Raw genomic sequence first — 13,643 nt, forward strand, 5'->3', positions numbered from 1 at the left:
GCCGGCCCCGTGGCTTAGCGGTTAAGTGCGTGCACTCCGCTGCTGGCGGCCTGGGTTCGGATTCCGGGCACGCACCAACGCACTGCTTCTCCCGCCATACTGGGGCCGCGTCCCACATACAGCAACTAGAAGGATGTGCAGCTATGACATACAGCTGTCTCCTGGGGCTTTGGGGGGGAAAAAATAAATAAATAAAATCTTTAAAATACAATACACCATATTAAGAGAATGGAGGGAAAAAACATGATCAGCTCAATAAACTCAGAAAAAGCATCTGGCCATATCCAACACTCTTTCATGAGAGAAACACTTAAAAAACTAGGAATAGAAGAGAATTATTTCCACCTGATGAAGGGCATCTATGAGAAACCCACAGTTAACAAACATGGTAAAAGACTGAAAGCGTTCCTCCTAAGATTAGGAATAAGACAAGAATGCCTGCTTTTGCCACTTCTATTAAACATTGTACTTGAGGTTCTAGCCAGCACAGTTAGGCAAGAAAACGAAATAAACGGCATCCAGGTTGGAAAGGAAGAAGTAAAACTACCTCCATTTACAAATGACATGATCTTGTACATGGAAAATCCTAAGGAATATATACATACATATATACACACACACACACAAATATTACAGCTACTAAACAAGTTCAGCAAGGTTGTAGAATATAAGATCAATACAAAAAAAAATTTTATTTCTATACACTAGCAATGAACAATCCAGAAGTTAAACTAAGAAAACAAATGCATCTGCAATAGCATCAAAAAGAATAAAAATACTTAAGAATGCATTTCATAAAAGAAGTGCAAAACTTTTACCCTGTAAAACATTGTTGAAAGAAAATTTTAAAAACCTAATACATAGAAAGATATTCTGTGTTCATGGATTGTAAGACTTAATACTGCTAAGATGGTAATACTCTTCAAATTAATCTACAGATTCATTGCAATCCCTGTCAAAATTCCAGTGGCCTATTTTGGAAAAAATGACAAGTTGATCCTAAAATTCATATGGAAATGCAAGGGCCCCAGAATCCTAAACAATCTTGGAAAAAAGAACAAAATTGGAGGATATACACTTTGGGATTTCAAAACTTAACTATGAAACTAGAGTAATCAAGACAGTGTGATATTGGCATTAAGAAAAGAAATACAGACCAATGAAATAGAATTGAGAGCCCATAAATAAACCCGTGCATCTATGGTCAATTGATTTTCAACAAGGATGCCCAGACTATTCAATGGGGAAAGAGGAGTCTCCTCAACAAATGGTGCTGAGACAACTGGATATCCACATGCAAAAGAATGAACTTGGACCCCTACTTGAAACCATATAAGAAAACTAACTCAGAATGAGTCAAAGACCTAAAGTCAAAGACCTACGAGGCAAAACTACAAAACAGTTAGAAGAAAATACAGGTAAAAATTTTAGTGATTTTGCATTAAGCAATGGTTTCTTAGCTATGATATCTAAAGTACAAGAACCAAGAAAAAATTAGAAAAATTGGACTTCATCAAAATTTCAAAGTTTTGTATTCAAGAATGACAACCCATAGCAGAAGAGAGAATATATCTGATTGGGGTCTAGTATCCAGAAAATAAAAAGAACACTTACAACTCAACAATAAACTCATTTTAAAAATTGGCAAAGGAGTTGAACAGATATTTCTCCAAAGAAGATGGAGAAATGGCCAATAAGCACATTAAAAGATACTCAACGTTAGTTGATAGGAAAACGCAAATAAAAACCTCATTAAGATACCACTTAGCATAATATTTTCAAGGTTCGTCCACACTGTTGAATGAATCCGTACTCCATTCCCTTTTATGGCTGAATAACATTCCATTGCATGGAAAGACCACATATTATCAATTCATTAGGAGATGAACATTTGGGCTGTTTCCACTTGTTGGCTTTTATACATAATACTGCTATGAACATTCATGCAAGTCTTTGTGTGAACATGTGTTTTCTGCTCTACCGAATTGTACCTTTTAAAGAAGTACATTTTTGGTTTCTGATATATCTCAATAAAAAATTGTTAGGAATCATTTGTGGAATACGGTCAAGAAGCAGAACACTATCAGCCTTCCCAAACTCTGAGCCCCTCTCCAAAAATAACTCTTACTCCCCACCAGAGGGGGCCACAGTCCTAACTCTGGACATAATCATTCCTCAGTCTGTTCTATTTCTTCTTTAGTTTTACCAACTATGAGCACAGCCCTAAACAATACAGTAGTGTTTTCTTACTTTGTAATTTAGATCAATAAAATCACACTCCATTTATTCTTTTCATGTCTGGTTTCTTTGCCTTGACAGTAAGTTTCTGACAGCCATGTTGTTGAATCCATTTCATTTTATTGCTGCAACTGTATGAATATACCACAATCCACTCATCTATTGCTTGAAGAACCACCCTAACTCATTTTCTTTCCAAAATAAAAATAACTTGATTGTTTTTATTACAAAAGTAATGTGTTCATGAGAAATGATTTAGACAATACAAAAAAGTATAAATACAAAAATTTAAATCATTAACAATTTACTGCTACAAAACAACTAATGCTAAGTCTAGTGTATATTCTCTCAATGTACACACATACACTCACACACATTATACTTTTTTAAATCAATGTTCTAGATCCTGGGTTTCTTTTTTTTATTTGATAACATGTATACATCTTTCCACCCATATTTTCAGTATAGACATCATTTGTTGACCTTTAAAAATAAAATGGTCAGTTATTTTACCAGCAAAATGAGTTTGTTCAGGAATAGCAGAGGAATTGCAATTTGGGACATGAAAGCTATGGCAAACCATCAGCAAGTCCAGAGAACAAAGGAGAAGGGTTTGCTTTTACAGAGAAAAGGGGAGAGTTGAGAGGGGCTGTTTTGAATGAAAGTTCATTGGAGGAGGCAAAGTTTGAACTTCTTTTTTTTTGTGAGGACGATCAGCCCTGAGCTAACATCCATGCTAATCCTCCTCTTTTTGCTGAGGAAGACGGGCTCTGAGCTAACATCTACTGCCAATCCTCCTCCTTTTGTTCCCCAAAGCCCCAGTAGATAGTTGTCTGTCATAGTTGCACATCCTTCTAGTTGCTGTATGTGGGACGTGGCCTCAGCAAGGCCGGAGAAGCGGTGCGTTGGTGCGCACCTGGGATCCGAACCCGGGCCGCCAGTAGCGGAGCGTGCGCACTTAACCGCTAAGCCATGGCGCCGGCCCACAAGTTTGAACTTCTTACTGGCTGAGTGTGGTGGTTTCTCATTGGCTGGGCTGTTGCTGAGTAAGGAGAAAGTCTTCCCTCCTCCTCCTGGGGCAGTTAGGTGAGCTTCCTCCTGCCCAGAATTGTAAAATAAGCTGTGCCGGGTGGCACATGTGTGAGACCTACCCCTACAGGGCTTCCTGAGTCCAATTTAAATGAGGTTTTCCTTTATCTGTTTTCATACATTTTTATGCCTTCTCTTGTCATCCTTGATAGTTGATCTCAGACAGTTTCAGGCAAGGAATGAGGTGCTGGGCTTATTCCACCCAGTTGCGGGTAAAACTTTTTTGCCACAGGATTTTTAAATTCAGAAAGAGCAGTGGGAAGAGCCCAGCAGAGACACGTCCCTACATGTTTTAACTCACAGTTGCAAGTAGCCAAAGGTCACCAGCACCCCCTCCCATCACAAGGATGGAACCCCGTGAGCAGCAGGTTTATCAAGTCAGCAGAGGAGATTTTGGGCCTGTGAGGAGAGCATGAGTGAGCAATGAGAAAGGGGGCACAGGGGAAGCCTTACATCTTCAGTGGGCACCTCTGAAGGTATGAATGGGCCCCATCCCCCAGCCTACAGAACTTGGGCCAAGGCAGGCTTTGGTTGGCTCAAAGAGGCAATAAACCACTGAAACAAGGAGGAGAATTGCTTATCCTGACACGACTCGCACCTTCCTAAAGGACTTGCAGCAGCCCAACATCTGGCACAGGAAACTGCACCTCTTGCCACACCAGGCCCAGCGACGCCTGCACCCGCCCATGGGAGCTGCCCTCACCTGGCTGGCCGAGGCCCACGTCATTCATTAGCACTGGACTACATTACCACCTGTCCAGGGGCCTTATTGGTCTTGACCTTCTAAGCCTGAGCCCTCAGAGCAGACCAGCCACTTTCTTTAAATTCTTGTCACATTCTCTGCAGCAACGCCAGTAAACTGAGCCAGGCCCACACATGCGAGCCTGGCCACAGTGGGGGGGGGCAGGTAACAGGTCAGGAGTCGGGGGAGGGCTCCAGTCCTGCCACCACCACGAGCACCATACAGAGCTGTTGACAGGGTCTCCAGTCCCCACTCTGCTTCTCCATGTGGCTCCCCTGGAACCCAGGGAAGGAAGGACGCCTAGCAGAACAGGATTTGGGGCCCTGGGTTCCTGCAGCGTCGTGTCCTTAACCCCTTCAAAACACAACAGACATAGCTACCGATGATGCACATGGCGGTTCTTTGTCCCCTTTAATCCTGACAAGACTCCAGGCAGGTCTCGATATTATTGCCCCCATTACATAGCAGAGGAAACAGAGGGTACAGAGGGTCAGGAGAGCCAGCCTCTCCCCCTGTGCACCAGAGCCCATCTCAGCCTTCTCAAGTTCTCATGCCTGCAAGAGTCTCCTGTGTCCTGCCTCCTCAGTTTCTCCCCTCTACCTCTGTGGGATTGTTGGACGGGACTAGGACGTTGCTTCAAGATTTGCTTCAAGAACAAGCTCCCTTGACCTCAAGTGACTCTCTAGCACTCACCCCACTTGTCTCCTCCCCTCAGAACACAAGTACACAGAGACACGTCCCCACTGTCTCTGTGTGCTCACCTCCCTCTCTCTCTGCTCAAGCACTCATCTGGCTCCTCCCTGCACAAAGTGCCCTTGCCAAGGCCAGCAGGCACCTGCATGATGCCCCAACAATCCCCCCAGACCTGTGTGCCCAACAGCTTGGCCAAATTCACTGAGGCACGAGACTCTCAAGGACTTGAGAGTGCCCACTGTGGCCGTCCCATGTCCTTGTCCCCAGCTGTGCCCTCACCCTTTCCGCATGTGACTTTAGACCCTGCTCCTTTTCATTCCTCTTGATAAAAATCCAGACTGCCCAGACAGTGCTGCTGATCCTCGAGAACAACATCCTGTTCTCATTTCTGAAAGCAGCTGTACTGCCACCCACTCCTGCTAAGTCTAGCTGAACTTTGACCAATCTCTTCCTGCTAAAGCCCATAAAACATTCAATCCTCCTTCCCCAAGTTAGAACACTCTTTTGGAGCCTTCTTGTGCCCAGCGTTCTAGAATAAAGTCTATGTTATTGCTACTCTGGCTGATTTTCTTTCCTGTGGGTCTCTTCAAGACCCCTTCTTCTTCTGGCTTAGAGTTGCCAGATTTAGCAAATAAAATGGGATATACTTATGCTGAAAAGTAATTCACTGTTTATCTGAAATTCAAATTTACCTGGCCATCCTGTGTCTTATCTGGCGGCCCTTCCAGGCTTCACACACTGCCTCACTTTCCTCCTACTTCACTGGCGCTCCTTCTGTCTCTTTTCTTGGCGCTGCTTATGCCCCTGACCTCTAACACTGACACTCCAGACTCTGTCCTCACCTCTCCTGTCCACGGCCTGTGTCTAGACCTCATCCAGTCCCCTGGCCTTAAATGACAATGATGTGCTGTTGCCTCCCAAAGTTATGTCTCCAGCTCAGACCTTATTCTGGAATCACGACTTGGGAAGCCAACTTCCTATTGAGCTGTCTGAGAGGCATCTCGAATATTACAAGTCTAACATAGAACTCTCCATTTCCCAATTCTGTCTCCCACAGTCTCTTCCTTCTCGTAAAAGGCACCATCATCCACCCAGCTGGCTAAGACAGGAGAAAGGGCCTGGGGTAGAGGAGACACGAAGATACAATCCTTTGAATTTTATGCATGTCCATCTTGTTTGGACTTTCCCCTGGTGAATGCGTACTATTTAAAAACAAAACAAAACTTCTTTTAATAGCAGTTTTAGGTTCACAGCAAAATTGAGAGGAAGGTACAGAGATTTCCCATATAACCCCTGCCCCTACACATGCACAGCCTCCCCATTATCAACATCCCCCAGCAGAGAGGTACATCTGTTACAATGGATGAACTTACATTGATACATAGGTATCACCCAGAGTCCACAGTTTACATCAGGGTTCACTCTCGGTGTTGTACATTCTAGGGTTTGAAAAAGTGTATAATGATACGTATCCATTATTATAATATCATACAGAGTAGTTTCACTGCCCTAAAAAATCCTCTATGCTCCACCTATTCATCCCTTCCTCCTCTTCCATGCACTATCTTTTTGTATTTTTTTAAGCAATTAACATTTACAAAGAAAAATATCAGTGGTCTACTATCATCTATGCATCCTGAGAATTACCCATTCATCATTCATTCAACAAATAATGTTTTGTTCCTTCCTTTTATGCCAAGTATTTTCTAGGCACCAAGAATATAATGAAAAGCAAGACAGATAAAGGTCCTGCTCCTAGAAAATTTACATTCTAGAGGCAGAGACAGAAATAAACAAGAGAACAAGTAAACAAACAAGATAAATACAAGTATGAACAAAATTAAATAGCACAGGTGAATTGATAGGGACAGTCTGGAGAAGGTGGAGGGGACAGCTCAAAAGGATGATCAAGGAAGGTTCTAGAAGACAGGGTGACTTTTACTGAACCCTAATTGACAAAAAAGGTGCTAACCATGCAAAGGTCTGGGGGAAGAACCCTGCAAACAGAGACAGCAGCAAGTACAAAGGCACTGAGGTAAGGCAAACTTGGCACTTCTGAGGAAGGAAAGGCAAAGAGGAGAGGTAGACACGTCTGGGGTGGGTAGAAAGAGAAAGAGGATGGCAGGTAGTGAGGGCAGGGCAGCAAACAGGGCCCATCATGTAGGGCCCTACAGGCCAAGCAAGGAGTTCATGTTTCTTCCTTAGAGTGAGGTGAAAGCATTGGAGGGTTCTGAGCAGGACAGTGACATAATAATGTGTTATGTTTTCAAAAGACTATTCTGTGGCTTTCCCTACTAAAAGGAATCAGGGCCCATGAGTGACCTCAGGTGACCCCCATGGAGCCAAAAATTCACCCCAGCAACCCACAGAACATTGAGAAATAATAAATAATTATTTTAAACCCCTACATTTTGTAGTGCTTTGTTATGCATCAAGAGATAACTGATATGTTCCTGCTCTGTGATTCCAAAACAGTTCAGCTGCTCTTCTCTGGGGCCAGGAGAAAAACCTTAGCTCCCACATCACGTATTTGAAGAACACTTGGGAACAGAACATCAAGTTGCTAAAAATCAATGTGAACTCTAACCTTTAAAAAGGATGTAGTTTTCAGGTGACATTTCCAAAAGTAGTCCAAAGCAACAGAACTTTCACACCCTGGGGGGGTGTCCCCACATACTTCTGGCACTCAGATTTTGGTCTCTAATACTCAGAACAAGGACTCTTGGCAGACAATGAATCCCATGAATTGGGGCAGGAGAAAAATCAAGATGGCTCTGCAAGATTCTGTTGTTGCCAGAAAACAAGATGCTTTCAAGGGTGTCAGAGGAGGGGCTAAAATGACAAAGGAACAAAATTTAAAAAGGCAACCACTGTCACACAGTTACAACTTCAGCATCTAATAATAATAAATATAGTATAATTCTACCACTTTATATGTTGAATTTGCAAAGAGCCATGAGTTCATTATGATATCAAAAGTGAAAAGTTAGGGCCAGCCCCAGAGGCCTAGTGGTCAAGTTTGGTGCACTCTGCTTCGGTGGCCTGGGTTTGGTTCCTGGGTGTCGACCTACACCACTCATCTGTCAGTGGCCATGCTGTGGCGGTGACTCACATACAAAAAGAGGAAGATGTCAGCTCAGAAAAAATCTTCCTCAGCAAGAAAAAAAAGTGAAAAGCTAAAATTAATACAAAACATAAAATCAATAAAGAGTGAATAAAACAGCAGACAAAACCAGTTATTAATTAAAGTCAACCAAGGATGAAATATAGCCTATTATAGAAACTTTCTTTTATTGATTCTAGTAAGACAGTTATGACTGCACAGCCAGGTCTTTTGTTAATTCAATCACATCTGTGTTACCTCACAAAGAACAGACACATCTGTGACCTGTGTCTGTAAGCAGGAAGGAGTTGTGGAAATTAACAAAAGAAACCTTAACTAAATTGGAGTCAGGAAGGCCTGTAGGGGGAGCTCTCATGCTCTATCACCCATAGTCAATTACTCCAAACAGGAAAAGACATAGGCTTCCATCTCTGACAGGAAGTACAACTACCTTACTACTGAAGGAAGATTTCTCTCCCCACCAGGCAACAGCCCAGCCAACGAGAAATGCTGCAGCTCAGCCAATGAGGAGCTGTTGCTGCCCTGAACTGTTATTTCCCCCAGTGGACTTTCCTGTAGAACAGCCCCTCCCTACTCTCCCTCTTTCTCTATAAAAGCATCTCTCCTCCTTATTCTTTGGATTTGCCTATGGTTCACCATAGCATGCACAACCTGAATAGCAATTCTTTCCGCTATTCCTGAATAAACTCATTGTGAGGGTAAAATAACAGGTAAATTTGCATTTTAAGTTGACAGAGTGGACAAGTTAAACAGTGCTGGACAAACCAAGAACAACACCAAGAGCAGGAAAACTTGCCCAGCACCCCTGGTCACAGGATAACTAGGCAGAATGAAGGCTCGCAGCTGAAGGGCACAGATGGTCAGACAAGATAACCAATTAACAAGAGGGCCCAAAGTGTTCCATGAGAACTAGGCAATTAGAGAAACATAAGCCATACAGAGTTGTTCTCTCCTCCCCACGGGAGTAAAATCTCTGAATGACCCACTCATTGTGGTAAGACTCAGGCAGGACACAAATGAGTTTTCAAATATACCAAGAAACCAAGTTGGCACCAGGAGGGGGCTCCCTCACTGCTGAGAAAGAGGCCACGTCTCAAGAACATCAAATCTATAAGAAAGACATGAGTCGGAGTCTCCTGGAATACCAACTACAACTTTGTGACAAGATAGGGCTCAGCCTGAGGACACACAGATGAGTCTCCTTGGGCTGCATGACCAGGACCCACTACCCTGGCAAGAACCAATCCACAGAGACCAGATCCTACAACCAATCTCCTGCTCTGAGACAGCTATTTGAGTTTCTATCGTTTGGTGACATTCCTGAAATCCTAGGAAGATGCAAAAACATTAGGGAAGTTATTTACACCCTAGAAAAACAACACAGGGAAGGAATAAGAGTAATAATAATAAAGATAATGAAGATATACATTCATATCCATGGTATTGGATTTTTTTCAAACCAGTTGTAGAGTGAGTGAACTGATTAACTTTGTAATCATTATAATATTGTGTGCATACTGAAAACATTACAGGAATCCAATATATTAGATCTATGGTTTTAATTAAATATTCAGAAGAGTTTGAATAAATATACATACATGATCAATGTTTAAATGTTTGGAGAATTTGTTAAATGTGTAAGTTTTGATTTATTAGCTGTGTAAATAAATGAGATGTAATCATTTTGAAGAAAGCAGTTCTCAGGTATCTTTAAAAATGTTGACTGTTCAACAAGTACACTGAAGCAGTGAGTTAGGTATTAGACCAAGTCAGGAGTGGGAAGGCCTCTGCAGGTATTCAGACATGCAGGCGTATGGACAGCAGCAAAGAAATGGTGTCTAGCTGTCTAGTTTTTTCTGGGCTCTCTCCACCAGCTAGGAGGGGCTTAGACAGCCCCTGAGCAGCCAGGGAAGTGGTCGGTCAGAAGGACTTTTTACCCTAAATCAGGGATTTGGACCTCTTAAGGCTAAAGTAGGGAAGAAGTTCACTCCCTCCAAAAAATAAGCTGAAAGCAAAAATCAGAGAGAAAAAAATAATTTTGTTACATTAAAGTTTAAATATTCTGCGGGACAAAACTTCTAAACAAAATTAAGAGACAAGCAAAAGTCAAGACAGAATATTTGGAACTAACATAAGAGACAAAGGAACAGAGCACAAAAAAAATGAAGAACTACCAGGCACCAAGGAACAACAAAAAAAAAAAACAACGGAGAGGCCCAGCAGGTGGCCTAGTGGTTAAGTTCAGCATGCTCCACTTCTCAGTTCCCAGGCGCGGATCTACACCCCTCTGTTAGCGGCATGCTGTGCTGGTGGCCCACATACTAAAAAAACAGAGGCAGATTGGCATGGATGTCAGCTCAGGGCGAATCTTCCTAAGCAAAAAAAAAACAAAAAACAAAAACAATGAAGGAGGAGGCAAAGGAGAGAAATGGGTGCTCCACAGGAGAAAGACAAATCAACACAGACAAGACTAGGTTTGGGGAAACGATTTTCACCCTGGCAGTGAGAGGCCTTATCTCAGCACCAGATGGCCCAAAGGCCAACAGAGAGGGAAGTGGCCCTCACGCTGCCTGTGGGGGAGGGGGCAGTGGGTCTACCTCTGTGAAAGGCAGCTTGGCAGTGACTGTTCCGTCCCCAAAAGTCCTCACCCCACAAAGCACAACTGTGGTGACTCACTGACACAGGGGCACAAGGAGACACGCCCAAGAGCAAAACCCAGCACAGCCAATGCTGGACTGCACAGTGTCCCTACGAGGGGCTGGTGTACGGCTGCGTAAAGGGCTGTGGCAGAGCTGTGGGCACCACCCAGAAACAGCTCCAGGAGAAACTGGTGTGGCCTGAGGAAAACACACTGAGGGCTGCCATCTAAAAGCATCCCACGCTGTCCTGTCCGATGGCCCACCTTCACTAGGCACGCACGTGGGTGTGCAGGTGGCCAGGGGTGACTTCAGGAAGGAGGGGAGTCGCCAGGCTCAGAAGCCCAGGCACGGTCAGCACCCAACAGTCATTCCCACCTGCTCTGTGCCCCTCACAGGGTGGGGACACTGCGATCCACCAACAGGGACCTCACATCCCTGTGGATGGTGGTCAAAGGCCCTCAGCTTCATCGGGAACGTGGGAGTATTTCACACGGAGAATGTGTTCAAATGTCACTTGGAACAAAAAATGAGTACAGATGGACAAATCGGTCTTGAAGGACAGGCCTGCTGGTGAGGAAGGCTCCTGTCGAGAGAGTGGGCTGTGGATGCAGGAAGACCCAACCCTTTAGCCCACAGGGCGGGGTGAGACTGGGCGGAGGTGGCACTGACTCCAAGGCAGGGGTTCCCACCCAGGCTTCCCCCTAGGGCACACAACAGGGATTGGCTGCTACAGGACAGCCCCCCCCCCGACAACAAAGAACTGCCCAGCCAAGGTCAGTAGTATGGAGTGAGAACCCTGCATGGGCCATAGTACTGGGAACCCCTCTCTCAGGAGCAGGGCTTGAGAAGGGCCTGGCATGGGGATCTGGGCCCACCTGGGCTGCCAGTCACATGAGTCTCAAAGGTCACTGATCTTCTAGATGCCTCACAGAGAATCCATTCTCACCAGACTGATGACACCGACACTGCACTTATGCAGTGAATGGGAGAGAGGTGGGGGTAGGGGAGCTGCCCTTGAATCCTGGGCTTCTGGGCGCCCCAGTGCTAACACATCATGTCTGGGCACCTCACAGAAACTAGTGCTCTCCCCAAGGCAGGGAGGGCCATTCCTGACCATGCACTGGGCAGCAGAGATGCTGGAACCACTTGGCTCTGCTCAGCTGCCACAAACTGGCTATGAAGCCTCAGAGCCTCTGGATTTCACAGGTGACCCGGTTCAGTGGGAGCACTCTGGAGCCCACCCCCAAGGTTGGAATCCCAGCTCTCCCCTTCGTAGACGTGTGTCCTTGGAAAAGTTAAATTTCTGTGCCTCCAATGCCTGTCTGCTAAATGGGGCTGATAGCATTTGCATCACAGGACAACTGACCGGTCCCCACACCCAGTTCAAAACCCTCAAAGCTCTAATGTTTTAGATCAGTGGTTCTACAGCTTCAGAATCACCCGAAGGACCGGTTAAAGACAAGCACTGCTGGACCCACCTGGCTAGTTTCTGATCAGTGGGGGAAGGGGCTGGAGAATCTGCATGGGGAGCAGACTAGTTATAAGCCCAGACACCGGATGCGTGGAGCAGCGAGCCTGAGAACTACCTAAGGAACAGGACCTGACTGCTAGGTCCCCTCTCCGGTACATCGCCCTCCCCTGCTGGCACCGCGGCGCACCTCCCGCCCCGGGGCCCTACCTGGCTCCCTCCCTCACCACGGTATCCCCGGCAGAAACCCCGAGTTTACTCCATCTTCCGGGCAACCCCCGCCCCAAGCCCCAACTCCGGCGCTTCCCCCGGGCGTGACCTCCCCAGTGTGCCACCCTCGCCCTAGGCTCTCCCTCGGAAAGCCCCAGCCCGCTTTTGGACCCCACCGCCGCTTTACCCCTCCCCTCCGCGCACCGCCGCGCCCGAGCCTCCTCTCCGGCGCTCCCCGGCCTCAGGGCCCCCGCGGACCCAAAGGTTTACCCCATCTTCCCCGCTCCCCCCTCCCCGGCCCTAGTCGGGCGCAGGGCCGCGCTCACCGGATGCGCTCCGGGCGGCGGCGGGCAGGAGGCCGGCCCGGCGGGCGAAGGACGCGCTCGACACCAGGACAGCTCACGGAGGAAACCGGAAAGGCCGCGCCTCCGCCCCCGCCCCCGCCCCCGGCGCGGCCGCAGCGGGGACCTGGGACCGCCGGGGCGGGGAGGGGGGCGCCGGAGGGCGGGGACCCGGGAGAGCCGGGGCGGGAGGGCGGGGAGGGGGGAAGCCAGGGGACGGGGACCTGAGAGCCCCGGGGCAGGGGGGAGGGCGGGGACCTGGGAGCGCCGGGGCTGAGGGGGAGGGAGGGGGAAGCCGGGGGGCGGGGACCCGGAAGCGACGGGGCGGGGAAGGAGGGGGGAAGCCGGGGGGCGGGGACTTGTGAGCCCCGGGGCGGGGGGGAGGGGGAACTGGGAGCGCTGGGGCTGGGGGGAGGGAGGGGGGGAAGCCGGGGTCGGGGGGAGGGAGGGGGGAAGCCGCAGGGCGCGGGAGGAGAAGGCCGGAAGGCCGGAAGGCCGAGCCAAGCCGACCTGCCCCCTAGGCAGCGGCGCCTGGTCTTCGCGGTGGGGAGTGTAGGGTCAGGTGCCACCTGCAGGCTGGGTTCCCCGTGGCTGTGACTCCGTAAACCGAGCTTTTCCGGCGCGCGCCGAGCTCGTCCCGTCCTTTGATGCAGTGAATGCTCTCCACTGCCCTTCGGAGGACGTTCTCTTCTGAGGCTGGTTTGCAAGGGGGGAAACAGAATCTTGGCGGAAAAGCAGCCCGGGAGGAAAGGGGACACGAGGGTCCCTTCTTTAAACGGTGTGGCAGACCCGCCATTCCTAAGGCACAGATGCTTGGCCTGCAGCCGGTGCACCGTCAAGCTTCTAGGATTAGTGTTTTGTTGTGTGGTTAACTTTTTCATAATGGACACGTTCAGACGTGCAAAAGCAGAGCAGTGAGACGGCCCGCACACCCGCTGAGCAGCTCCACTCGTGGCTGCACCTTGCCTTTTGTTTTTCCCACTGCATCCCTCCCAGAGACACACTTTTTTTTTTTTCCTGCAGTAATTTTAAAGCATCCAAGCAGACATATTTCACCTTTAAATACTTGAGTATGTTTATTTAATCGAGAGGGCCTGTT

At 47.3% G+C, this 13,643-nt stretch overlaps 1 protein-coding gene across 11 annotated transcripts in view; it reads right to left on the minus strand.

The window, feature by feature from the left end:
* SLC41A3 (solute carrier family 41 member 3) overlaps positions 1–12,709 on the minus strand; it is a 65,839-nt gene extending 53,130 nt beyond the window's left edge. For 2 of the 11 annotated variants that reach the window (XM_058566511.1, XM_058566493.1), the window contains exons 1-3: positions 12,530–12,709; positions 6,136–6,201; positions 3,629–3,726 (exon numbers count right to left, since the gene is read on the minus strand). The gene's annotated coding sequence lies outside the window, so the exon portion shown is untranslated. Of the gene's footprint in view, positions 1–3,628; positions 3,727–6,135; positions 6,202–7,349; positions 7,595–12,529 lie in introns of those variants that run through there. The other 9 variants (XM_058566476.1, XM_058566433.1, XM_058566502.1 and 6 more) reach the window with 8 other exon arrangements.
* Positions 12,710–13,643: the final 934 nt, after the last annotated feature.

This window comes from Diceros bicornis, chromosome 2 (genome assembly GCF_020826845.1).
Source record: "Diceros bicornis minor isolate mBicDic1 chromosome 2, mDicBic1.mat.cur, whole genome shotgun sequence".
NCBI lineage: Eukaryota > Metazoa > Chordata > Mammalia > Perissodactyla > Rhinocerotidae > Diceros > Diceros bicornis.